The 27,611-nt window shown below is 41.7% G+C and overlaps 1 protein-coding gene across 6 annotated transcripts in view; it reads left to right on the top strand.

Annotated features, from left to right (window-relative positions):
• Window positions 1-27,611, top strand: part of FAT3 (FAT atypical cadherin 3) — a 396,115-nt gene that overhangs the window by 49,069 nt on the left and 319,435 nt on the right. For 5 of the 6 annotated variants that reach the window (XM_088051035.1, XM_088051033.1, XM_005516186.3 and 2 more), the window contains exon 2: window positions 17,612-17,771. The exons of the other annotated variant lie outside the window; for it this stretch is intronic. The gene's annotated coding sequence lies outside the window, so the exon portion shown is untranslated. The remainder of the gene's footprint in view (window positions 1-17,611; window positions 17,772-27,611) is intronic. 6 annotated transcript variants of the gene reach the window in all.

Below are 27,611 nucleotides of genomic sequence, written 5' to 3'. Positions count from 1 at the left end.
ATGGGCGCTGCCAAATTTGCATAATAGCTCCAGTAATAAAGGCCTTGAGGTCCCTGCTGATTGCTTCTCCATCACCCACTGCACACAGCCCTTGCATTGGGCACATCCTCCTCTCTGTAGCTATGACCCACTTTTCACTTTCTAAACCCGATTTTATTTGTCATTTGTGGGATAGCCTGGCCCAGCTCTGCAAGGAAACCCTGTCAGCTCCTATATGGTGTTCCTGCATGGCCAGTGGCTGGGACCACAGCCCACTGCTCTGTCCCTGCCTGGGCTGTGCCCTGGCACATCTGACCTGCCAGTTTCCCAGTCTGCATCTTCCAGTGATGCTGTCACGCTCACTAATTTTTTCCCCTTCCTCCTCTTGGCAGTGTTTTGAAAGTAAAAATAAAGAAAAACAGAGGAAAAAGGGAAATATTTGCCTCTTGACATTAATTCCGTGATTCTAATCTTTCATGTTTTCATCCCCCTGGCAGTTCTCTCCCCTCGCTTTTGTGTCACACCCTTCCCAAGCCTGGTGGATGAAGAAGAAGCTCCACCACTCCACCCTTGTGCGTGGAGATTGACCCAATTCACAGACCTGGCTGGCTGAGCCATGCCTTCTGCCCCCAGCTAACAGCTATGCTGGAGAGAGAAATCTGCTACCGCTCTCACTAGTGATTGAATTCTGACTTCTTTCTGACTCCTTAGAGCAATGTAGGAAATAAAATTGGCTGTATTTGCAAGATTCAGAACAGGATCTGATTTTCAAGTGGTTGTGTCTCTATCATTGTTGAATATCTTTGACACTTTCAACAAAATAAAAAGCATAAATTGCCCACTTTGATGTAAACAAAAAAGTTTGCAGAGAAAAGGTAGTGTTTTTGATGAATGTTGCTTTCTCCTATCAGTTTATACTGAAGTGGCTTAGAAGGCGTGATGGGACTTACTGGTCATGGGCATAATTTTTTGTTTAGCTTGTGGCTTACAGGGAGTCACAAATGTGTGTGTGCATTCAGACCTTTGCTGTATCACTGGATTGCTGATGATATGCCTAAGCTCTAACAGCTGGCCACAGTGTAGAAAGCTCCAAACTGAGAAGCAGAGTTGAGCTCTCCAACTTTAACCCTCTGGGGACTGCAGGTGGGCAGTGTTAATACTGTGAGAAATTTTAAGAGTTTTATTCGTAGCTTAAATATGTAGCTTAAATGCTGCACTGCCCTGCCCCCTCTTGCATCCTTTCCCCAGCCCAGATAATGAAAGGTGCACCTATAAGGTTTCATCATCTAATTTCTTAGCTTGTATCAACTTCACGTGGTAAGTGGATAATTCAATATTATCATTAAGAGCATAACTGAAATTGATTTCACTGTGCTGACTGGAATTTTATTTTTCAGCCCTGAGGTTTGACCAAGTGTTTGTTTCAGGTGGATTCTACAATCCCTCTTAAGTACTTTTCAGCTTTACTTGTATGGCTGTTCAGCTGGTTGTTGTTAGCCTGAAATCAAACCTACATTTTGAAGAAGGCTGAACAATAATGTCTGGAGGCTGCATTGGTACAAAAGTGGTTCACCTTGGGAAATTCCTATCTGTATCTAGCTCACTGATCTCTTTAAGAGCTTATGGGTCTGATTCAGCCTCATGTTTATTTTGCAGCATTGCTTTGGGTAGAGCTGCTGCTGTTTTTTCACAGATGTGTGAGATCAGAGCATGCCTTGTGGAGTTTAACTCTTTGCACTCACAGCAAAAATCTTCTGAAAGCTTTGTGACCCGATTTTCAGCCAAATGATATTTGCTGCTCCCGTTTTTCTCCCGCCTCTTTATCAGGGCAGCAGAGGGAACTTGAACCTCTGGAGAGATGGCGGTGAATGCTCAGAAGGAGCCCAGGCTTGTCAGTGTAGCCTTTTTATCAAGCAGGCTTGTATGAATCAACACATTTATGCAAATTTTATTCAGTTTTGACCCAGTGAAAGGTTTTACTTAAGCAGAGAAATAAACCCTTTAAATCTCACCAGCTTGGATGTTTTAACAGTGCTAATGCACACAAACATGAAAGTTGTATTGAGTCTGTACACAGTTCCCTCCTCTCCCAGAAGCCTGGCTGAGAGAAATGTGCAGAGTAAACCAGCACAGTGAGAGCTGAGAGCTCCTGAAATGTTTGTGAGAATGTTACTAAGTTGAATATATTTTAACTGGACACTACCCCACACCTGCTTACCATTTTTTTTTTATTTTAACATCTGTGTTTTAAAGGATGACTGAAAAGTTCTTTGTCTGGCAGCATAGAAATACCTGGATTCAGATGATTATCAGTTTAATTTGCTGGCCCTTAAATACTTGCCTTCGCTAACACTGCACTCTAGTGACTTGCACCATTGTGTTTGCTGTGCTTGCTCTTATCTTCCAGATTTGTGTGCCCCTAGATGTTGCTTGTTCAGCTGTTGCTGTTCAGCTTAGCTTTTGAAATTCTGGTTTCCTGTCCATGCTCCAGCCCTCTGCTCATAGCAGAGGTTGAGTTCCTGCATGTTTTTCTGTCTCTCTTACACCTGTCTGAGAGAGCTGTGAATCTACCTGTGCTGAATGTGTGACACTGTGGCAAAACTGCTAATGCCATTTAATTCCAGCTCTAGCAGTGATGGCAAAGTAATAACTGAAAAATTACACAGTCAGTGTTGGACAGAGCATCATTTAGTGATGTGAAATGCATTTCTGATTGGGCTGGAAGAGGCTTTCATAGCTACTAGCTCTTGTACTCTTGCAAAGGGCTGCACGTTTTGTTTGCTTTGTTGTGGTATTGGTTTTGAATAACTTTACATGAGTTGAAAGCTTAGGAAATGGAGAAAATATAGAGGGAAATACAGGAGGTGTGACAGTCAATCAGATAGCATATGGAAATAAAGATTGACAGGAAAAGAGGTCATAGCCATCAACACTATAATAATGTTCAGAGATAAATCCAGAATCCATGTTGCAAAACTGTTCCTTTAATTGGAAAATGGAGAATTTCTTGGCACAGCACTACAAGTGTTGGAAATACAAGGTATGTAAAAAGAAATGGTATTTTTCGTTTTTATACACTCTTCTGTGGGCTAGCAAATGTGAAATATGATTACTTATGACTTCTGTTCATTTAAAAAGGCACTTATTACTAGTTTTATGGCTTAAATTTCCAAAATTAAATTCTTTATTTGTATAGAGAGATTATTGAGATTAGATTAAATTTGATATTCATCCTTAACACAACTGGTAAATTTGGATCTTTATTCTTAATAGTCAGAGAATCACAGAGTGACTGAGGTGGGAAGGCACCTCTGGAAGCTGTCCAGTCCAAGCCTCTGCTCATAGCAGGGCGAGTGAGAGCAGGTTGCTCACAGCCATGAGCAGTTGAACTTGGAACATTTGCAGGGAGGGAAACTTCATAATCTCTCTGGGTAACCTGTGCCAGTGCCTGACCACCCTCATGGTAGAAAAGTGATTGTGTGGTTTTCTCTTACATTTGAAAAGAGTTTCCTGTATTTCAATTTGTTCCCGCTGCATCTTGGCCATAATAATATTCCTCATACAAATATTTTGTATTCAACCTTTTGTTAAATTATATTGGCTCATTCATCCTTGTAATTTCCTGAGAAAATTAGAATTAATTTTTTCATAGGGAATGTGGCTGAATCTGGGCAGAAATACTTTTTTCCAGAAATCAAAATATAAAGTTAGGTTTGCAAAAACTATTGTATATCATTGACTAAGAACTCTCTCACCACTTTCCGCCTGCCTCCCCCATTTTTATATGAGATGGTTGTTGATCCCCTACCATTAAGGATTATGTTTATGAGCAAATAATATTTTACAAGATCTTTATTATAAGTTGCCTCTTCAGTGGATGTACTATGTCATAAAATTTATTAGATACAAGATCAGATTTCTGATTTTTTAAGAGTGTCATAAAAAATAAAACTTCTGTGGGGAAAAAAGAAAGGCAGTAACAGTAGTAAAAACTGATGCTTCTTTCCCTACTTTCCTCTTCCTTAATTAACTTAAAATTGCACTGGACAATCCTCAAGTAATGTGCAAAAGTGGCATTTAATAGATAGAAATTATTAAGAAACTTTCAGCTGTCCTCTGGGAATATGCCTTAGTGCTTCTGTGTTCTTACGGCTGCCAAAAATATCCCCAGTAATTCTCAAACTCTTTTGGCAGATGAAGGCAGAATGACTGGTTTTACAACAATCAAGATCAGATGGTGGCAGATCTATCATACACTTTTCTATATTAAGAAATATGTACACTGGGAAATAAGCTGTGATCATATGTTCCTTCTCTTTCCATCAATTTGTTGCTAGCAAGTTACTGTTAGCATTAGCGTCTGTGAAAGATGGGAGACAGTAAGAGTTCAAATCAGTCGTGCTCTACGTGCTTTTTATTTCAAAGATTCTTAGCATGGTTTCACTGCTGTCTCAGGGGGAAAAAAATAATAATAAAAAAAAGAGTTCAGTTTTCTCTTTCCCTTAATGTTGAGAAACTGTCAGACACACTTTGATACTTCCGTGGCTTGAAGCAGCGGTGACCACAAAGAATACACCTTTTCTGCTGTGTCTTTGTTTTTTTCAGTGAGAGGTGAGGTTATACTGTTGGCAGGATAGACTGCCTTTGTTCTGCTAAGATGTATCATTTTAGCCCTGGATGAGTCTTGGGAAACAAAAGCATTTAATTTTCTATCCCAACCAAGTGATCTTGTGAGAAACTACAGCTAACACCACAGAGAATTTCTGCTTCATTTGCAGGAACAACCTTGGCTCTTTTTGTATCTGCCCGTTTCTTTTGAGGAATTCCTATACCTTTCTTCATCATTTTTGTTTTCCTAAGGGTTTTGTTAGAAATTACTCTTACTTGTAGCTTAGCATCCTTGTAGTTATCTGCAAGCAGTTTTCCAGTCCATCAGAAGGACTTTTAAAGTTGCTTCTGCATAAGCTTCAAATAAGCCTGATAACATGCCTGTAAAATTGTAATTCCATTCTTGCTGAAAATGCAAAACCTTCTCTTGTCAGGGTGTGCACTCTAGTCTTGCTGGTGGTTGCTACCATCACAGTAATTTGAGTCATCTCCTATTTGGGGATGTAGTTTCACCAACTAATATGAACAGTAGTATCTACATTCAATTTTAAATCAGGAGGACCCTTGTTTTCCTTCACTGTCTTGAGTCAGACTCTGTGTCCAATCAGGCATCCTCTAGTCAAGGATAAGTGAATAGGCTCAGATCTGAAAACTCTGTCTGAGGAGTCATACTAAGTCTCAGTTCCTTTAGGTAGCTTGTTACACAGCTACGATTCAAAGCTTGACTTTCAGCCTATCCGTCTTGTTTACAGGTAGACATGCAAAATAATAAAAGGATTCAAAAATTCCATTTCCTTTAGTCGCAGCTTTGTAATACAAGCTATAATTATTTTCCTCTGTAATAAAGAACCCAGGTCTGGATTCAGGAAACAGGGATGCTGCGAGAGCCCAGAAGGTTGATGGTTTGTTATAATTATTCAGGAATCTGTTGATGGGAATGCCTGCCCTGGCGTTCCCAGCATCTGGCCTGTGTCAGGCTGAGAGGGAAGCTCCATTCGTTTTTTCTTATTTTTTTTCCTTCTGATCCAGAGGATAGCCGCAGGAGGATACCTCCCTGGCTTCCAGCCAGACACCCGAGCGGTGCTGCTTTCCTCTTGGTTTCCCCACGCGGTTTGTGCCTTGGCTCTGCCATCTCCTTAGCAACTCGGAGCACGCCAGCAGCACACAGCCACACAGCCCCCGGGAGCTGCAACTCTATTTATAGGCAGCTGAGCCTGGATGAAAATTTCCAGAATGCTCTGCTAAGGCCTCTACGGGCACCAAAAACTTATGGGTCCTGCTAAAGGATCTGGCATGGTGCCGTATCTGAAAGTCCTGCCCTTTGCATCCTGCAGGATGCTCAACCTTCGCAGTAGAACATGCTCACCCCGATACATAGCAAGGATTTTCTGTTTACATAACTGTTAATTAACCTTTCAGGAATCATGTTCTCTGTAACCCAGGTTAGGAAGTGAAATGCAGGTGCAAAAACAACAGCCTGGGGTAATATCATGTTGTAACAGGCAAAGTCTCAAGGATGATGCCATGTCTATGATGTTTTGGGGTTTTTTTTATTTCAGGGATATGGCTTAGTGAAATCTTAGAAAACAGGAGAGGAAAATATTTTTCTGAGCTTTGTGGTTAGGTTTGTTTTTTCTTTATAATTATGTTTCTTCAGGCTGAATTCTACATCAAAACCACAATTTAATCACTGGGTTTATTGCTTACTGTTGTTCTGCGAAGGTTTATTGATTCAAGCATTTCCCTTAGTCATGTGACTGAGAAATTAAGTAAAGAATGTGTGGTGGTGCTAAGAACAACTCCAAGTATTAAAGAAATAAATGATAATCAATTAAAATGGTTTTGTTGATGACCTTGAGTAGCACACCTGTTTTCATGAGCTTTTCATGTATACTGAGCTGAAACTGTGAGACACCCGTGAAAGAACTTAGTATTTATAGGAAGATAATACCTTTTAAGTGAATCTGATGAGCTTTTTGGAGGTCCTGAAGTTACTATATATCTAGTTGTATGACAACTTGGTACTTTTTTTATCTGGGAAAAATCATAATGAAAGACTTCCATAGGGTAGTGATTTTTTTAGTTTCTTTAATCTTTGTATCTGGACCTCATATACCAGTATAGGAGAATTTTGTGTCCTGATCTAAGGCATCCCTCCCAGATTTCCTTCATAACCTGCATTCCCTGCAGATGACTGCTAATGGGAATAGCCTTGGAGGAAATGTCACTCCACTTTTGAAATACTCTTTGATGTCTCAAAGTCATGACTGGAATGGTTCTCCTGGACACCATGGTGAGAAAATAATGTCTGTCTTAGACTGGAGTAGCAAGGAGAGTCCAAAGCAACATTTCACCTACTCCAGTTGGTAGGAATATAGGAATGACATGCTTTTGTGTGTGCTTCTACCTGCAAGCAGAACATGGTGAGGTGAAGATATGCACTGTATAGGCAAGGCTGATTGACAGCCCAGCTGGTGCAGATCAGTAATTGGAAATTCATTGCACATAAATCTTCTAGTACTTACTGTGAGACATGGGAAGGAGAATATCTGAGCTCTGAAGTAGTTAACTCTTTCAGGGCCATCTGTGAAGATGTTCAGCTTTCCAAGCAGCAACATTGTTCAAGTATTTATCTTTAAATCCTTCATTTTTTGTTGTAGTGAGAAGAGTGCTGGTGGAGGAAACAGCCACCACCATGTGCTTCAATTGATAGCATTTAGGTGAACAGCCTTAAATATTTAATATTTTTCTTTTACAAGTGTAGTTTCAGATTGTCTTGGAAAAATCATCTTTGTATTTGGTGGTGAACACGTTTTTGCCTTTAAAAAATGCATCTTGCACGTGTTGCCTGCCAATTTCATGTCTGATTTACCTGATTTGTGTTTCCACATTGGTGGGCTTATTCTATGTTTGTCCATGTGCCAGAAGACTCTGCAACTGTATTTTAAGAGGTCTGTTCATGTCTAAATATTTATATTCTTTTCCATGAGGCTGAGACTGATTGTATGTGCTAGCAACTTCATCCCTGCACCCCCCTTCTTCCCCCAGCCCAAGTGTGTGGTTTTGGTACATTTTCCTTCTCACTTGATTTCAACACTCTGGTGATTTCCACAATACAGTTCTGAATGTATAATTGGTTTCTGGTGACCACATTTTTTCTCATTTATTTTGGACTGCCTGTGTTCTGTTACACACATATTTGTCTCTTCATTAATGTCAATGTGAATTACAAATGAGAGGCTAAGTGTGGATAAATTAGTAACTACGCGAAACGGAAGGCGGCATTTAACTTTGTGAATTATTTGTGTGGGCACAGGACAGCTAATGGATACCTGAGGATCTGAACAAACAGGCAGTGCCAGCGTGCAGGGCTCTGCTGTCAACGCAGAGTTCACAGTGTGGTGGCTGTGGAAGAAGGGGGCTCTTTGGGGGACAATGCAAGCCTGCTGGGTTTTAAGGCCCAGTGTTTTGGCAAGTGCTGTGGATAGATGGAAGTGGTGATTGTGGTTTTGGAGCCAAAAGTCATGCTTTGCCTCTAAGGGAACAGTTGTCTATGTACAGTAAATAGAAGACTGAGTAGTTTGCATATCAGTCCATAATGCATTGAGACTTCTCTTGACCCTTAAAATGGTGTAAGACAGTCCAGAATGGTGTTTCTTGCTGTAAAAATACAGCACTTGGATGAAAGCCTTCCTTCAAGATGGCCCATGTTCTCTGCTTCACTGCCTGTGGTAACACTTTATTCATTTATGTCAGGAGAAAACCTTTTGTCTTCAGCTGAACAACTTCTGCTTTGCTTGCGGTGCCCTGCAGAAACATTACAAGAGGTTTCCTTAAAGGGAAGCACTTGGCTATTTTCTAAGCTCACTTTCAAAGTACTCTGAATTAATTATAAATGAGTAAAGCTGTCTGGCTCTTGATTACACAATTGCCTATCCTGGATTCCCTCTAATGAAATGTAAGCTGGTCCAATCGCAGTAAAACGGGAGGTACCTTCTCTCCTTCCCTATTTTATGATCTGAGCTATTCTCAGATCTACTACTCTGATTTTTTTTTTTTTTTTTAAGCTGCAATTCTGCCAGCCTTACATTTCCTCCCCTCTCTCCTTGCTACCTTATTTTTATTAGGCTTTTCTTTTGGCTGCACTTATGCCCTTACCCTGTTATAATTTCCATTCAAAGTAGTTAACACACATTGATACAGAGCCTTTTTGCACTGAACTAACGCAATGCATTTTATTTATTTAAAGGATTCTAAGTGCCTATAGTGTCTAAGTGTTTGACAAACATTTAAAAATACACAGAAGTCAAGCACTTAGCTGCCCCAAGAGGATGGGTTTCCCTCTGTGTCTGCCAGGAACATCCATAAACCCTATTATTCATGTACCACGTAGCTTAGTAACAATTAAACTGAAGTCTTTGCTTTCTATATGGTGAACCCTGACCTGCTGTCTCCATCGTTTGCCACAACCTGAACCTCAAAGGATATGCTACATTTTATCCCATTTCTCTTTTTCTGCCCTCATTTTTTTATAGTGCTGGATATTATGGGCTGCAGTTCTGACTCCTGTCACATTTTCACTTGGTTTACCACTTCTGATGGGGTGGGAGATGGCTCAATGCACGTGACATGGATGTCCTTTGCTCTGACATTTGTATTCTGTGTATAATATCAGAAGTTAAGGAGCTGTGAAGTCTCAGTTTGAACTGTAGTAACAGTGTATAAGCTAAAGACCCCAGCCTGAGTTTTGGAGCGGAGGTCATTGAGCCATAGCCCAGTTGAATCACGGTACACATGGTAGAGATGGTGCTGCTCTCTCTTCTGCTTATTGAGTCTCCTGGCCTGGATATCCAGCACTGCTCTTGACCTTTTTTCTTGTTGAGGAAGGATAAGTTCAAAATTACTTAGGAAAGTGGCAGTGAGGGCAACATAAATTTATTCACCCCTGCTCCTCTCCCCTCTTCCTGGTGTTGGTTTTGGGAGTTGAAGACAGGCTATGAAAATGGATGAAGCTGTAAATTTTCTTCTCATGATAATACTGTAGGAAAATGGGTTCTTCTGGGTTTTGTTTTTCCATCTTTGCTTGAGATAGTAAATGAAGAGTTTGGAGGTCCTCCTGAGGCTGATTGAAGATTGCCTTGCAATGTAGACTGTACCTGCTGAGTTACCATCCTCCTTGCCTTTGGGATTTGAAACCCATTTTGATGAATGCCATTTAGTTCCAGAATTACCAGAGGGCTGATACATACCTATTACTGTGCCAGGCTTGGAGTCATGTACATTGAAACTAAGTTGAAAGGGGAGACCTGAATCTTTATTACTTTTTTCTTTTTACTGGGATGTTCTACCAGTCCACCAAAGCTAGACTGTCCCAGTTGCCTTTTTCTAACAGGGTGCTGCGTTTTGTCATCTGCTTGCTTCCAGCTCCCTTTGCCAGGACCTCTAGCCCTGAAGCTGCATTTGTGGATTATCCACAACCTTCAGCACTCATTCCCACAGCTGGTGCTTGGGTTTGATAAAGGCATCAGCCCAGAGAGTTTTTAAACCATCAGCAGCCATGGCAACCAGCCTTGTATCATTTGAAGAAGTAGTCCTGAGCACAAGTCACTTTAAAGACCCATGCACTTTGCTTCAGAAGACCTCCCCAAAATGGGTGGAAATTGTGACTTGATGACATTTAGGAAATAGGGCAGAACTTGTAGAACATTTGTTCTGAGAGTGACAGAAGCTGTCAAAATTGTAAGACAATTACACTAATGCAACCCCTCCTAATAATGGGCAACATCAGTCTGGCTATGTTGGAAACCTGTTAGAAATAGATGTTTTTTCAGAGTGATTTCTCTATTTTCTCTTCCTCTCTAAATGGTAACTGAGACCTATATAGGCAAATCATAGAATATGAAGCATTTCTAGGGGGAGGGTGGGCTGGGGAGGAGGGGAAAGGAGGGGGGAAGAGCTTTGGTGAGAAAAGCATTACCAAACCAGTGGAGAACCATCAGAGGAGAGAATTGTCTTTTTACCTATTAGTTTGGAACTAACATACTTGAGCACCAGCTTGACCTTCAGGGATGTCCCTCAAGTGGGAGGGTGAGCTCAGTAATCACCCCATCCTGGTGTGCCTGAAGACCCCCTAAAGGTTGTGTCTTCCCAGAATCTTCTTGGGAGACTCTCAGAGGAGTCGATAAATAACAAGGAGTGGTTTTGACTACTCTGATGCAACATGGATCCCCGAACTATATTGATGGGGGTTTTGACTGCTTGACCACAGTGACAGGGCTGTGGTGGTGGGATGTGCCAACACACTTCGTGTTCTCTTGAGCTGGCTTGCAAAAGGTGCGTAGAAAAGTTGCTGCTAAAATAAAACTGGAGAGGGAGTAAAGGATGCAAGCTTGCAGTGAGCGGGAGACAGAAATCCTAGGCGTTTGCGATCTCTTTCCAAATTTATCCATCTCTTTTCCCACATCTCTTTTCCCACATACTCTCTCCATTTCTAAGGAATGATGCTTAGCAGTTACTTTCTGTCTTCGAAGGTAATAGATGTGAGCATCTGTGATGTGGCAGAGCTTTTCATTTGAACTGTTATTAGCATGTGTTGGAGATATATATTCAAGCAAAGTGACACTTAAAATATATTCCGTATTGTATGCCAATATCCTATAGAAAGGCCTGATATATCGGTAACCAAAATTAGCAATGGAGCCATACTATCATATAATCTTCTCAGTGAAATCACAGACCACTACATAGCAATTTTCTTAGGTACTTGTAATGCTCTTATGCATACTTATTTTCCCTTCCCGCTATCCAACGTAGTTGCTTCTTCAGTAGACTTTGGCTGGTATGTCCTAACCATCACTGCAGGCTCTTTTGGCTCTGTTAAGGTTCAAGTCTCTCTCTGCTTTTGAGCCAGCTCCGTCCCTAAGCTGCCAAGCCATAGCAGTGGGGGAAGGTTTCCTTGCTGCAGAGAAGGAACCAAAGCATGGTAACTCAGTCTGCATTGGGAGAAGCAATTGGAGGTGTTACATAGAAAAGCTGCTTGAGGGGAGCTCTGCCCTGTGTTCATGCTCAGTGTGAGCAGGATCAGGGATAGGGACAAGACTTACATCATGGAACCCTAAACACCTGGTAGGATCAACTGCATCAAGCTGGCAGCAGCATCAGCGCAGGCTGACTCAGTGGGGCAGGCAGATGCCCCAGGAACCGTACTGCACTACCTGTAGCTGCCTTAGGACAAACTAAGCACTTACAGCTGAACAGTACAAATTTCTTCCAATTTTATTTTAAACTTTATTTTTATTTCAATTCATTCTAGAAAGAGCTCCTTCCTTCACAGTAAAATACAGATCTTTCTAATGCTACAGTCAGAAGCATGAAAAATGTCCCAGCTGCTTTAACCAAGCTTGCCTGAGTGGTTGTGTCTGCCATGAAGCCACAGTAACAGATGCTTTATCGTGGTATGGTCATTGGTCAGAGCTTTCTGGGTCCTGATTAGATTTATGTGGTCTGTTCTGATACTTGTAGCTTCACTATTGTGATCAACAATGCTGTTCAGTCTTGTTTAAAATTAGGTTAGATTTGGTTCTCTGTGCTGCAGTCAGATTTTGGGTACAGTTTCATTTACTAGACTGCTCATACAGAGCAAGAGCATCTCTGGTGGGAATGGTAAAGAAATAACTATAGTTTTCTAAGTTTGTGTTCTGTCATAATGTGTAGGACCTTTCTTAGGAGGGTATGTTTTGCAAACCCACTGAATAAGGACTTTAAAAATGTGAAAATTAGAAGATTGTTAGGTCAGTTGAAATGAAGTGCCTTTAGAGAGTTTGTTAGCATCATGAGGATGTACACAAGACTTGACAATTCCCAGTTGACCAAAGTACGGTTGATGTGTCACAGAGTACAGTGAACCCCTCATGCCTAGGTGGGAGGTATGAACACCTTCTGAAGAGCTGGGGCATTGAAGGGATGCAGTGGGCACTGCAGCTGCCTTTAGGATTGTTGGACCTCCGTGGTGGATGCTGTGGGGGAGGTGATCACCCAGCCCCTCAGACTGGCAGCTGCACATTGCTGAAACCCAATTTTCAAATAGGCCTTTTATCCTTGGTACTTGCTACATAATGGTGCAGAGCATTAGTCAGCTGAACCTCACCATGGTTTACTGCCTGGTTGTAAATTGTATTTGGCTGACTAACCTTGTCTGATGTTAAGTGCCTTAAAAGGTTATTTTTCCTTTATTTTAGTTTAGGTTTAGTTTCTTGCTTTATGTGTTCTTTCTGTTTATTCTGATACTAGAATGTAATTAGAAATTAAAAAGAACAAAGCAAACCTCCAACCCTACTGATGTACATGAACATGAATCATCATCTCTTGAAAGTGTGTTTAATCCAGAGCTCTGCAACCTGATATGCATCCCCTTCATTTGGTAAATATTTAAAATATCTGCAGACATTTTTTCACATTCTTGAGCAAAGACCGCATCACCACGTGTTCAGCCTTGTTTCTGAGTACTGGTGTTGTGAAGCTGAGGTGTGTTAAATGTTAAATGTTTTATCTTCTTTTGTAATTCCTAGTATCTATTGTACTATTATGAAAACAGATACAAAGAAAGAGAGAAAAGCCTACCAATTTATTTCTCTTTTAATCATCAAAATGAGCATATTAGAAAGAAAATGTAAGCAACTTTAAATAGTGCCGAAGGCTGTAGTCTTTGAGAACAGTTGAATTGGGAGGTTTATATAATGAACAGAGTTGATGATGCTTGTAATAAAGTGGATTAGCTGCTAGAAATTCTGTTACACCATTTATCTTAGGTAATCTTCCATGTTTGCAGTTTCGGTCATATATGCTTGGGGGTACCACGATAGATTGTGGTTGTCCAAAAAGAGGGCACATTTTGGTTGGCCAAAATGCTGACACTTCCCAGTGTAATTTCCAAAGGAGACAAGAGAGAAAATTTCATACCTTTTCCTCTGGATCACATAGTATTGCCCCCTTAGCAATTACTAGTTCCTGCCCTCAAGTAGTAGTACTGACTTCTTTCTCTTTTGATAGCAACTCTTTTTCTTTGATGCATGTTTCCATCTTGGACTTCTGCTAGGTATTCCTTACAGCTTACACGGAGTTAACCTCTCACATGAATAAAGCGAATTCTGAGCACAGTGCTTCTTCTTCCAAATCATGTTAGGCTAAGCATGTCCTGGTCTGTGGGTTCTGTTTATGTGATTATCGGGGCCCCATGTCTGATGGTGGCAGCAGTGCGTTGGGCGATGCTGATCTGCGAGGACTGTTCCTGTCAGGTGGAATGTGCTGAGGTTGTTCAGAAGCTCTCTGGGGAGAGCGAGGCCTGCAGGCAGCTCCCCAGGATGTCTGTGCATGGCAGACTCTTTATAGAAGCCTCTTGCCCGGGTCAGGACCGCGGCACATCCCTCTTTCCCTGCCTCCAGCAACAGAAGGGCTTGTTGGCATTGAGGGACCGGGACCTCCACTGTGGAATTCAAGATTTTCTACTTTAAGAGGACATTGACCAATGACTTGGTCTTACCCTGGCATATTGGCTTATTTTGAGAAATGTTCTATATCCCTTTTTCTTCACATATATGAGGTGTCCGTTCAATGAATTCCCCACCGGCTTGAAATGTCCTACCAAACAGGGACACTAATTCTAATTGTTGAACAATCTTTAAATTATTTTCTAGTAAAATAGTGTACATTTTTATTTGGAATAAAACTTGAGGTTGAATACACGTGTAGAATTTTTAAGGAGCACAGTTGTTCCTCTACTACCATGAATACTGCTTTGATTCAAACTTGAGTAGTCTAGAATGGTGTTGATACTTTTTTAAGGAACAAAGCTTTACTTTAAAAATAATGTCAAATTCAGTTGATTGTGTTAGAAAGAAGAACAGTCTTTGCAAGTAAGGGACTTGAAAAGCCTGGAATCAGTTTCCTGCTATTCTCCAACACATTTTGTATCTCCTTGGGGAGGCAATTTAGGCTTTCAGTTATCAAATCATCATCTCCAAAATGGGGATAATAAAGACATTCTTAGTGCCTGGGAATGTTGAGATGACAGATCAACTGATGGATCGTTTATGGGTTCCAAGAGCCCTTATGTGCCCGTGTAGCTGTAAACCTCAACCTTTCCCAAAATGCAGCTACCCACTGGGCCTCCATCGCCAGTGAAGATTCAGTGCTTTATATACTTACTAAAGTGTTGGGTTTTTTTTGTGTAAGAAATTTGATTGGCAGGGTGGGTGTATGTACGTGTTCATTCACTCTGATGTTGTCCCAAAGCAGTTGCAAAATGATTTGGTCCACTTGCTAAGAGAAGTGTTGTGAGAAGGTTTAGGCCACTTTCAGGGACACTTTAGCCAGTTAGCATTACCCCCTAATTCAGGGTAGAGGGCTGAAAGAGGAATGCCATTTTGCCAACTCTGACTATCAGGTTAGTATTACAAATCTCATTTCAAATGCAGTTTGCAGTGCTGTGGTGCTGGATCAGTAACAACTGTGAAGCATCATGATCTACATAAATTCCTGTGATTTTCAGCAAAGGCTTTTTATTTTCCTCTCTTTCAAACTGTCAGGCGGTGTTGTCCTGCTTAATACTGTGTTAATCATGGGTACTTCTTCCTGACCCTTTTTGCTCAAAAAAACCCTATATCAGCTAAAAGATATTTGAGAAGTGTAGCATCTGCACCACAAATACAGGTGCAAGTACATCAGCCTGGAATTACCGTAGCTCAAGAAACATGCCTTCATGTCTATAACCAGTATAGCTGCACTCTTTTGAATCTTCCCATGTAAATCAGCCTTTGATTTGTGATATCTCTTGGGATATTTGACCACTTCTTTCTTGGGATTTCTGCATGCCCCACGTTTATCTAACTATTGAAGGATGTTACTTGGAATCATAAGGAATTTGTGACAAATGGTGTGATATTTGGATCTATTACTTGTAGTCACTAACAGAAATTTGTCCTGCTGCTGGGTTTTTTCCCTCTGTTAGCTAGAGGGAGAATCATAACCTTAACATTATTTAATTGGAGGCCTTTTGAGTTAATTAATTTAACTCTTCACTGCCTTTGATCGCATGGTTTTATGAGTATTTTTAATTGATCTTATTTGTATGGAAATGTAATCTAACATTAATATAACAAGATGGATTCAAATCAGTGGTCAACCCAGCTGTTCAATCAAGGATATTGCTCAGTGCTATTTATTTGGTTTAATTTGAAGATCATGGCCCCCCCCAGAAACAAAGAAGGGAAAGCAGCTACTGGTGCTGAAATCCTGTAATTGTAGGCAGTTTCACTAATGGATACTCTTAGCTTGGAATTGTACCGGCCACAGCAAATAAATACGGCTTTCTTTCCTTTCCACTGAGTTTTACAAATACAAATAGAAATATGGAAGGGGAAAGGGGAGCACTTAACCTGTGAATTTCAGTCCAGTTGGATTTAAGCAAACCACCCATTCACGCTTAGATTAAAGGCTTGCCAGCAGACTCTATCAGTTGTGGACTGTATTGTATTAATTTGCAACTGCAAGAGTTAATGCTAGTAATTGCTTTTCCTCTATAGAGAGCGTCTCTAGTAAATTGTTTTTGCATGGCAATCTGTGATTGATAGATCAGGGAAAACAGGACCAAAGAAGGTTACTGCCCCCCAACAACTTCCCTCTTCAAATTAAAATAATTCGCAATTTGCAGGATGCCTTGTCACACGTGCTTCAGGAATGAAGCAGTAAACACACTAGGCTGCATTCCCTTAAAGCAGTGAACCTCTTACTGCCTTTCTTTCACCAAACCAAACAAGTTGTGTTGTTGGGAGTCCATTGAAAACAAGTGTGCTGGTGAGACAGTCCCCAGACCCCTTCAGCAAACTTCCTGTACGGTCAGGCAGCGGACCTGATGAAAGAGCCTGTTTGTGAACCTTTGGATTCCTTCCATTGATTTGTAAATCCACTTTATTAAAGTACTGCCGAAGCTAGTGAAATGAGCAGCCGAGGGCTCCCGTCAAGTTCCTAACAAATATCTGATGCAGCTTGGATCACTGGTACTGGCACATGCTTTTGAAATTGTTTTTTTCTGCTGTGTTGGATCGTTTCGAGACTGGGGGAGTAGAGACGTAGGAGGAAAAACGCAGTCTCCACCAGCCACACATTACATGGCTGCTTTATTTTACAATGCTGCTAAAACTCCTCTTATTTAATATCGATCATACCAAGGAGCCAGCAAAGTACAGTGTTAATTGGGTCCACTGGAATTCTTGTCCCCTGGGAGAGAGAGAGCTTCCTAGGCAGGGAGGGCGGAGGGAAGGAGGGAGGGAGAGGAGGAGGGAAGCAGGCAGGGAGGAGGGGACCCACTGTGCGCAGCATAAAATGTAAGTGCACTAGACATCAAGGCTTCTGCTTGCATCGCTGGGAAGCAGTCGCGGCGGTTCCCACCCGCCCCCTTTTCAGAAATTAGCCAACTATTTTTATTTTTATTTTTTTTTTAGTCTGGTAGTTGTTCTTGAATTAACAGCTCCTTTCTTTTATTTTTCTTTCCTTTTTCTTCCCTCCCCCACCCCCCCCCCCATTTGCGGAGCGTTTTTTTTATTTTAATTGTTTTCCTCTCCTTTCTGCAAAGCTGCAAAAGCTGTGCTTTGAAAACTGCTGCCCCAGAGTGCAGTTGCTTAGCTGTCCTGTCAGCATTGTTCTAATGCTCATTCCATATGTATGTCACATAGGAGCAGTACCCTCCTCCTCTCCCTTCCCCCCATCCATGCATTCGATTTTTTCCCCCCTAAAGACTGATTTTTATTTTTTTTTATTTTTCTGAAGGAGCTTGCAAACAGGGAAATTCAAACTGAATGTTTCTGTGCTGTGGTTACTTATATAGACAAGACCACATTTCTCTTAGAAAAAGTGTTTGCTCTGTTCCTTCTTTTCCCCTACTCTTTCTTCCCTATAAGCACAAAGGCTTTAAAAACTAAGATCTATAGTTCCTTTTGCCTTTTTTTTTTTTTTTGCGTTACCGTGACAGCATGTATCTCTGTTGCTGAAGAATGAAGCAGGCAGGCTGGAGGATTTTTATGTTCAATGCTTTTGGGACCACTGAAAAGAAGTCTGCAGAGAAATACGTACAGCAGCTGTGCCAACTGAGTTTCTCATGACTGTTATCTGTCACTTACTCTGACTAAAAGGTAAGGGGTTCTTTAGTTTTTTTGTTAAAGTCTTTGTGCATTGTTTGTGTGGTGTCATTTGACATGTGCAACTCCGTGGCTCGGGAGGGAGGTGGGTTGTGAAGATTTTTGTGTTAAGGTATTATAGGTCACCCAAGCAAAGCTCTTCGCATGCAGAGGAGAAAAAAAGATCTTGTTTCTTCGAATTGTTTCCCTTTTCATCCCAAATGGTTCCTCCAGCTTAGCTCGCTACTGATTGAGACATAGAGCTGGGGCATTATCCCTGCTGCTTATCTTTCCTGGTGCTCTTTCTCTACCTAGGGAGCACACGCAGCCAGTTGTGTGTGCGTGCGCAGATGTGGGGTAAGGCATAGCCCCGGTGCATGGCAAGTACTTGGCAACATGCACATTCTCCCCTCTTACTGTAACTAAATGTCTTCAAGCACCCTTCAAAAGGTAAGAATGCCTTAGTTCAGCACACTGCAGCTTATGCCTGTTTAAAATTATTACTTGGATTACAGTGCATACTGTGGAAAGTTATTAGTTTCCACAGAGACCAGTTTAATTGGGGGGTATGTGTGCAGCAGTTCTGTTTTGTGCTTTCCATACACTGCTTGTGGGGGAGTATGAAATGTTATTTTCTTCTTAATTCTTGGGAAGGGTGAAGTTTACACTGTCTGTTAGGCATAGCAAATGAAGTTATAGCTGAAATCGATTAAAGCTGTGGAGAAGCATAGCCTTACAAGGCTCTTCAACTTAGCCTGAGAGTCAGAAGATACTTTATTAAAATATTTTTTTGCTCTGCATTGTAACATGCAGAATTGTAAGCAGTAAGGCATCTTCACCAAGCAGAACTAGCAGTGACTGATGCCTGGACGGGATCATTTTGTCATTTATGTGTTAGAAACCTGTTTAATCCACAACCTTGGTGCGCACTGCTTGTTTTGTGCGTGTGCTGGATACATCTTTCAACAGCCTCTTAGTTCAAGAGGGCATTGTTTTATAAAATGTGTTAATGTGTTTCTGCTTTGCAGGCAGGCAGAAGTGCTCTCTGTAACTCTCCCCTTAGCTGTGACCCAGCCGCTTTGGCATTTTGGAAAGGGCTGATTTTAGGGCTTGCTTTGCTTTCTTTCACAGTTATTTGTGTTCTTACTTCTTAACTGTTAGTTCTCTGCATGGAAAATGCATCTTAAAGGTGCTCATTTCTCATGCTTTGCAATTGTAAGTGGCTGAGACAGTTGAGCAACCTGATTTAGTGGTGTGGCTTTACCAGGAATGTTGCATTGCTTATTTGAATAACCAGGAATGCCACCAAATATGTAATTACTTTAAAAACAGTCTAAAAATACAAAGTGTGAAGGAAGAGAGAAAAGTCCTGTCTGCAGGCATTTCTTTCTTTCTGTACTGTGGCTGTTTATAATGTTACTTCAAAATCAGATATTTCTTAACACATGCTCTGTGACTCTTATTTTCCCATTATTGTTGCTTTATATCAGCACCGAGAAAACAGTCATTTAGATAACAGGTTTTCACTGATACCCTTTTTATAATATAGAAAGCAGTATAAGAAGCAGTAATAAGTTAAATTGGCATCTGCTAATTATGCTGAATACAGATTGCAAGCTCTTCAAGTCGTCCCTTGCCTTAATGCTGTTAGCATATTTTAGCACTGGCAACCAAAGGAAAGAAACTGGAATGTTCCTGCTTGGGGTTTTTTTTAGGAAGAAAAAAAAAAAAAAGAAAAAAAAAAGACTTTTTAAGAAGTGTGAAGTTTTGGGGGTTTTTAATGTTTCTGTGCTGTTTATGAACAGAACATCATACACAGTTTGGTAGCACTGGGCAGAATTGTGATCCCTGAGAAACTGACCTGCTTAGTGATCGCTAGACCTTGGAGACAAAACCATTGTTGTCCGATAAAAAACTTGGTCTCAGGGCAGGAAGAGTTTGAGAGTTGTCACCAAATACGCGATTCTTTCGGGCGTCTAAGAGAGACAATTAAAAATACAACTCTTCAGAACTTAGTTGTGGTTCTCCATACTATGCGGCAGTTTTGCTCACCTCGTCTCAAAGCTGAAAGTCTTCCGTGGAAGCAGGAGAGCTGCGCTTGTGCCCAGATGCGCTCGGTCGGGCTCTGCGCTCCGCCGTGCTGGGGCGCGGCGCGCAGCTCGGGGGCCGTGCCCGGCCGGGAGCGGCTCCCGCGGGCGGCGGGACGGGCTCAGCCGCTAGAGGGGAGGCGAGAGCCGCTTATCCCCGTGCCCGGCACGCCGGGAGAGCGCCGGGAGCCGGCTGTCCACGGGAGCCGGCTGTCCACGGGAGCCGGCTGTCCACGGGAGCCTTTGCGCCGAGCATGGGGTGGACAGGGCCGGCAGCCCCTGAGGCCGCGAACATCCCGCGGTGCTCGCCGCGGCTGATCCAGGTGCTCTTGTCAAGGAGCGTCCCTCTGCTGCCGTGCTGGGTGGTGTCCTGACACAGCTTTAGACGGAGCAGAAACGTGCCCACGCTTGGGCTGCGCTGGAGCTTCTGTGTGTGGACCTCCCCCTGTGCACAGCCTCCCTCTGGCCTGGCTCCAGCCTGCAGAAAGGGAGACCAAGGGGAGAGCTCATTGTGGTCTTCAGCATCCTCGTGAGAGGAAACAGAGGGGCAGGCACTGATCTCTCTGTGGCCAGTGACAGGAGACGAGGGAATGGCATGAAGCTGTGTTGATGGCATGAATGAATGGCATGAGGAGTTTTTAGGCTGGATATCAGGAAAAGATTCTTCACCCAGAGGGTGGCTGGGCACTGGGACAGGCTCCCCAGGGTAGTGGTCACAGCACCAGCCTGACAGAGTTGAGTGAGCATTTGGACAGCAATCTCAGGCATGTGGTCATAATCCTGGGGGGCTGTCCTGTGCAGGGCAAGGAGCTGGACTTCAGTGATCCCTTTGGGTCCCTTCCAACTCAGGATACCCTGTGGTTTTTACCAGTAATGATGATTTGGCACATAGATATACCATAAGTTGTTTCATCCTTCTGTCGAGAACCGTATCTTGAACTTCAAGGATTGCTCTGTGTGATGGGGATGGGCACAGTGGGAAGTGTCCTGTGCTGGGAGATGCAGGGCTGAGCTCCCAGGCAGTTCTTCAGGTCAAGGTGAGGTTCCCTAGGGATGGATGGGCAGGGCAGGAACTGCATGCTTTGGATGTTGGTGTGCTGTGGTAGTGCTGTAAGTCTTGTCTTCATATGAGCCTAATTTTGCTAAAGGTGGTGTCAGAGTCTTTTTAAGAAGACATTATGATTTGGCTTCAGTTTTGGGTTTTCTTACTCTCTTATGTGCATGTGTAAAATGCAAAGCATATTTAATGAGTGAATACTTCAAATGTTTCCAAATTAATTAAAAACAGTTCCACATCTGGAATAAATCCAGTTCCTTTCATGGATGGCTTCAGCTTCATGGTTTTTCCCTCTTGTGAGAAGCCCTGTGAATATTCTTGTGTGGATGCTTGTGAAAACTGGAGTAGCAGGATCCAGGATTATTTTACAAAGGAGAGAGATCTGGAACCCACAGAGACCCATAGAATCTTGGCCTTTATTCCAGCAGACTTTTGATAAGACCGAATAATATAATAATATTATATGATTATATGATAGGCCTGTGCACGGTCAGGTTTTCTCAGGGTACCTTGTCTTGAAGTTAACTGCAAATCTTAATTAGAATTTGTTGTTTCTTGTGGTTCAACTGCTGTTTAAATTCAGAGAGATTTCAGAGGGGCTTGAATTAGGCACCACAAACAAAAAAATAGTGTTTCTATAATAAGCTTTTTTTCTTCTGCCTTCTCTGTTCCCAGAATAAATAAAATGATCAGATTTTTCTCTGTGAGAATGTTGTGATTTAAACTGACACAACTAAGTGACCTAAAGATAGGCTTATTGCATAGATGAAAAATGCAGGGTTGGGTTGTTTGAACTGCATTAGCATCAGAATAAGAAATGGCAGGGCAAGTTGGCTGAGGTGCCCATGCAGAACTGGGGAGTGTTGTTCTTTGGAAAGCTTCTGAGCTGGGAATTCTTTTCTGAGCCATAAATAAATAAATCTGTGTCCTGAACAGTTAATGAATACAGGAGTCTGGGCAACTTTAAGCTGTTTGGGATATTTAAGAAATCCACATGGTGCTTTTGTTAGTATTGTTGTTTCTCTATTTTCACCTAATATTTCCATTTTAAGGTTTTTGTTGAGTTGGGTTTTTGTTTGGTTTTTTTTTTTCACTTGCTTTAGCTATGCTGAAAGATGCTCTTGATGGTGTTTTTACCAGGACTTTTTTCTGTAACTCCCACAGCAGTTTTGTTGTATGTTGCACCAAAATACTGTCCCTGAAACTTTTGATTCTTGAGCTACAGATGAACATTGCAGAGTTTTGTGCTTCGAGTAATTTGTCTTTGGAGTTGTCCTCTGGCTTCTTTATCTGGATCCTCTGGGGATGCCAAAAAAATTATCTTGCGGGGACCCTACTGTGATTGCATATACAGCTTTTCTAGGGGAACTCAGTGTCAGCAGACCAAAACTAATTAAACCTCATGACATTCATGGCAGACAGATAAGCATAAACCATAATAAATAAACTAAAACAGGAAGAGGTGAAGAGCTCGTGTTTCCCATGGTAGTGAGCAGTGACATTCCCACTGAACCAAGCTATGGGTGCCATGTACCTCTGAAACTGAGGGTGCTATTTACTTGGCTGGGAGAGCTACCCTTTTGGCAGTGGATTTTGTGGAGGTAGTTAATATTGACAGTTTTGCCTCTAGCACCTGTATATTAAAGATTGAATTCATTTAAATCACCTTAGCATTTCCTTGCTGCTGAGTTCTTGGTGAGTCTGCAGTATCATCTTGGGAAGTTATTGAAATGCTTCATTCCCTTCCAGGCTTTTTTTTAGTTCTGAATTTTCTGAATTAACCAACCTTGACTGGAATTGTAACTTTCTGCATTAAGTAGAAAGTGCCTCACAGAGGTGCACCAGCTCTCACAGCACTGACAGGTTGTGACCATTTTTTCATTGATGTAGTGTTTCTAGGTATTCCATCTTTGACATGGCTTTTGAGAGAGGTGTGATACTTCTGACATCATAGGCAAAGTGAAAAACAACACCATACTGGTGACGTGGATGAGCTGACCATACAGTAAAATGGAATGGGAGTGAGAAAGTTCACTCGCTGAAGTGCTTTGAGTGCACAACTGCTTCAAGTACAAGACAATGCCTTTAGAAAATAAAGGGTTTAGCCAGTCTGTTAATCAGATAATTATGGTGCTATAAGCCAGATTTGTAGGTATACTGATACAATGCAGAAATTCCCATTAGGACATGCTGTATAACTGGGATTTACTTGACAGAGAGAGAGTAGTGAGAGAAAGGTATGTCCCTAACTTGTACAGCCTTTTAGGAAAACATTTTAGGCATAAGAGCCAGTTAGAAAGGTTAATTGGGTGAGATCTTTTTCGTGGTATGTGAAAGTGAGTTCTGGAGCTTGAGAAAAGAAAGCATCAGACAAAGAAGTGAGGTGATCCAGGAGATGAAGCTGTTCAGGGTGAAAAAATGAGGATCATCCCTATGCAAATGGGATGAAATGTGGAAATGAAATGGGGAAGTGTAAAAAAAGTGACAGAATATACTGAAGATGTGAAAGTTGTTTAAACAATACAAGACCCCTGCAAAAACAGTGTGAATGGAAAGAGCAGGGCAGACAAGTTGCGTTCAGATCTTACAGAGATTACATGGGTTGCACTGGGAAAGGAGTAAAGTTTGTGAAAACTGTAGAGACAAGGCCTAAAAGAGGAAGGAACATGAAGGTGCTGGTGGAACCTCTTTTACCAAACCAGAATCCCTAAAAGCATCCAGGATAGTGACAGAGATTCTGTTACTGTGCGTGTTGTTGGTCAGTCATGAAAAAAAATGAGCCAAAAAGGAATGTAAAGGTCACATAGAAAGACTGCACGGGCATCTGGTATGTGCTCCTATAAACTGTCACATGTCCTGGAAGAGGGGAATACCAAAGTTCATCCTCAGCAAGACAGAGTGGTTGAACCCACCGGAACTGCTTTGTACTCAGTGGTTGTTGGGGGGAATAAACTGCCAAAGAAATCAGGAGGATAAATGAATGCTTGCTGAAATTGAGCTGAAAACCTGGGGGTTTTGCATGATGCTCTAGGTGCTAACACCAAAAAGCAGGAGTTAATTTTGCATTGGCTTCCTTACTGTAGCCTTTCTTCCCATGAAACATTCCAGAATATGAACTGTTGATATTGGAATATTAGTATTCATTTTTGAATTAATTTTAATAATGTGGGCATGAGTCAATATGCAGTAGTGCTTGGTGCTAATGGAGTGTATTTCAGACCAACGGGGCCCGGAGAAGACCGCAGTTTCAGTATTTCTTCTATTGCATGTTTCAGTTTGCTGAGGACTTGGAGCAAAGGGACAGCATCTCTGCTTCATTTGTTGCTGGTTCTGCAATTTAATTAGTGCCCATCAGTTGTTACTGAACAACTCCCATGAAGGTGAATATGGGCTTAGAGAAACCTTCAGCTCTGCAGAGGAACTCTGTAACTAGATGCTAAGAAGGGGCTGTTCATACACAGGAAACAAAAGAGCCCTTTATGTAAAAGTAACTTGTTAGCTTTTTGTTTTTAAGCTGTAGCATGTCTAAGCGATCAGGGTGTCACACACTAATAAACTGGCCAGTCTCTCTGGAATGGACATTCTTGGTGGTGATTTAGAAGGTGCATTTATGCAGTAGTCTCCAACTTCATTACTACGCTGTTTCCTTGGATACTGAACATTTTGCATAAAATTATGAGAGGGACGTTAGCAATGCTTTGTGGTTCTAATGGCTTTAATAAAAGTTTTTCATATTACTTGGTTAGTGATTCTCTTTTTCCTTTAATATTCTATATCAGAGAGGAAGAACAAAAGGAAGCGATTCTTGTCAGCTAATTTGCACAAATTCTTTTGAGCCAAGAACAGGTTTTATTTCTTAGAGTGTGGAAATCCTGCGTGCTATTTCTGGAATTATGTTGCTGAATGGGTTGTAAATAGGGGTTAGAGTGCTACTATTCATTGTAACATGAAATTCACACTGTTTGGGAACAATTTTACAATAGTAAAGAAAAAGCTGTTTAAATGCTGGGCAGTAAACAAAACTTGTTATGGGTGTGAAAGCATTTAAATACTTCATGTGTCTATTTAAGGCTTGGGTATTTTGATAGTGTTCAGTATGTTTCTCAAAGGTACTTTCTGCTCTCTACACACCATCTTGGTTGCCTCAGCTCCGGCTGTTGTTTAACAAACAGTCTGAGCTGCCATGGACATGGAGAGGATCCTGCCTGCCCCAGGCACCAGTTCCCATCTCCCTCCTTCTCTCCCTTTTGTTTGCAGTAGGGCAGCTCAGTCCCCATTGAGAACAAAATCAACAAAAAAACAAATAAAAAACCAAACTAAACCAAAACAACAATAACAAAGATAAAATGAATGCCAAAACCATGCATACACACAACCCACAAAAAAATAAAGAACACAAAAGAAAAACAACAGGAAAAAGCAGGGTAATTGAGCCTGGAACAGCTGCTTTGGTGGCCACGGTGGCTTATCCTGCTGTAAAGTGATCACCAAGCTGTGGCATGAAAGGATTATGCCTGAATATAATTAGGTTTAGTTGTGCAGAGTATCTGCAGCTCTTGCAAAGAAGTTGGTTGGAGTCTCCAGGCTCACACGGTGATGCACTGTCTGTTGTGGCCCTTCACTGATGCTGCACGTGAACATGAAGCTCTGTGTGTGTTACCTCCCTGGTTTTTGCACATCACATTGTTCCACTGGCTGTAGAGGATGCTTTCATATGCGCTTGAGGAAAGTCTGCTTGTGAGCAATATTTTTGCATGTCAAAAAAAGAATTAATGCTTTCATGTTCTTCAAGACCCTGTTAGACCTTGGGATATTCCCTAGAAACGCAGCAACAAGGATTTAAACTCTGTAATGTCTGTAGCTGTCACAGGCTGTGTAGTTACATGAGGTACGAGGGCAGCTGGGTGTGATGAAATGGGCTGTACGTGTGTGTGTGTATGCATACACACCCTCACTCAAACTAGAAGTGTGCTCTCTTACTGGAGGCTGGTTTCAGGTTCAAAACATTGTGTATTTTTTAGTGTTGGAAGAACTACTTTATATTCCTACTGATGCTTTTTCTTCAGAGAAACAATATATTGTGTAGTTCATTTAATAAAATAAAAGCATTTTTCCAAAAGCCAGAGAATAAAGAATTTAATAAAGTGGAATTTGAAGATAAATTCTAGGGATGCATATGAGAAGGTGTTTTAACAGTATACTCAGTTTTATTGAAGTCCTCACAGAAGCTTTCATATGCCAAAAGCTATTGGCAATCTTTTCCCATCAAAGTGGTACAGAACTATACTATATACAGATATTTTGTCCTTACCCATAATAGTTTCACAGGTGAGGGATGCTGCTTTTTCCCCCTTTGATGTGGGTTGGTAAATTTGCTTTGTAAGCTTATGCACTGCTATTTTTTATATATATATATATATATATATATATTTCCCCCTACATAGTTTCATGTTAAAAACACAGAGGAAACAGGTTAAATTATTCCCAATGATTTTGATCTTCGACCTGATGCTTTCTGAAACAACTTCTTTTGGTTTTTATACCTTTCTGAAGATTTTCAGGGGTCAGGTTGAAAAGGAAGCTGACTTTGAGTCAGTGCCTGGTAAAGCCTGAGGAAGCATTATCTGCAAGTAGTGCCTTGTTATGTGTCATTTTAAGCTGTAGTTTCAAATTCAGAAGCAGTGAGCCTCACTGGGTATGAGTTAAGAGTTGTTATGTAGGCTGGAGTCCTTTTTATTTCATCTGAGCAGGTTTCCCTTTCTCTTGTCATAAGAAAAAGGGTAAGAGAAGGGTGAATACGCGGCCTGAGCTTGCTTCTGTGGGATGCTGTAAGAGAGAACATCCATGTCCCTTTGCCTAGTGCAGTTCCTAGGAGCTGCACACCATCATGGCACCTTTGGGATGAGGCAGGAGGGATGAAGCAGCATGGCATAGCCATGCCTGGGTTTTCAGGGAACAGGTGGGATGGTATGGGGGTGCCAGCAGTGATTACTCCCCTCTTGATGAATAAACAGAAGGTGTAGAGCCAGTGACTGTGTGTGTTTTGTGAACATGGATCAGCAGCTTGGGGACATGGGATCTGCCCCAGTTATTGGGAAGCACTAGGCTGGATGTTCAGGATGTGATGGGTGGTGGTCACTTCACTAGCAACTTCTCTGCTTGTCAAAGTGTTTATGGGATGGGGTGGCTCTGTTAGGAAGATTTATCCACAGGGACTTGGTGTGGAACCAGCAGGCAGGGAGCAGTCAGACCAAGGAGTCTGACTGCAAGGTGATGCACAGGAGGGAGACAGGATGAATGGTCAGGGGAACTGGGCCTGACCTTGCCTTGCATGTTTAGGTGATTTACTCCAGCCAGTGTTGGGTGTGCACACCCAGGACTTGGGAGCACAGGCTTTGCAACTTGACCTTTGTCTGCAAGTGATCCTGACTCCAGGAGAACAAATAGAAAAGGGTGAGACATTGAGATGTGGCTGTTCTTCCTGCGGGCTGCCATTGTAAGCAACATAATGGAGTCATAACACTGTTGTTGATGTTGTTGGCATTATTATTACTATTACTACTATTATTATTATTATTACTGTTGTTCTTACTATTGCTACCTCTGTCTTACTGGTCTCCATTCCATGATCAGTGTCCACTTAACTTTCCAAGATCTTCATGTAATTTTGAAGACCAAACCCAAACTCCTGGCCTGTAAATAAATTATGAG

Source organism: Pseudopodoces humilis, chromosome 2 (genome assembly GCF_049639895.1).
Source record: "Pseudopodoces humilis isolate 2021_Gansu_Grassland_sample_001 chromosome 2, ASM4963989v1, whole genome shotgun sequence".
NCBI classification, from domain to species: domain Eukaryota; kingdom Metazoa; phylum Chordata; class Aves; order Passeriformes; family Paridae; genus Pseudopodoces; species Pseudopodoces humilis.
Note: the sequence above shows the minus strand (reverse complement) of the source record. Positions and strands in the feature narration are given on the sequence as shown.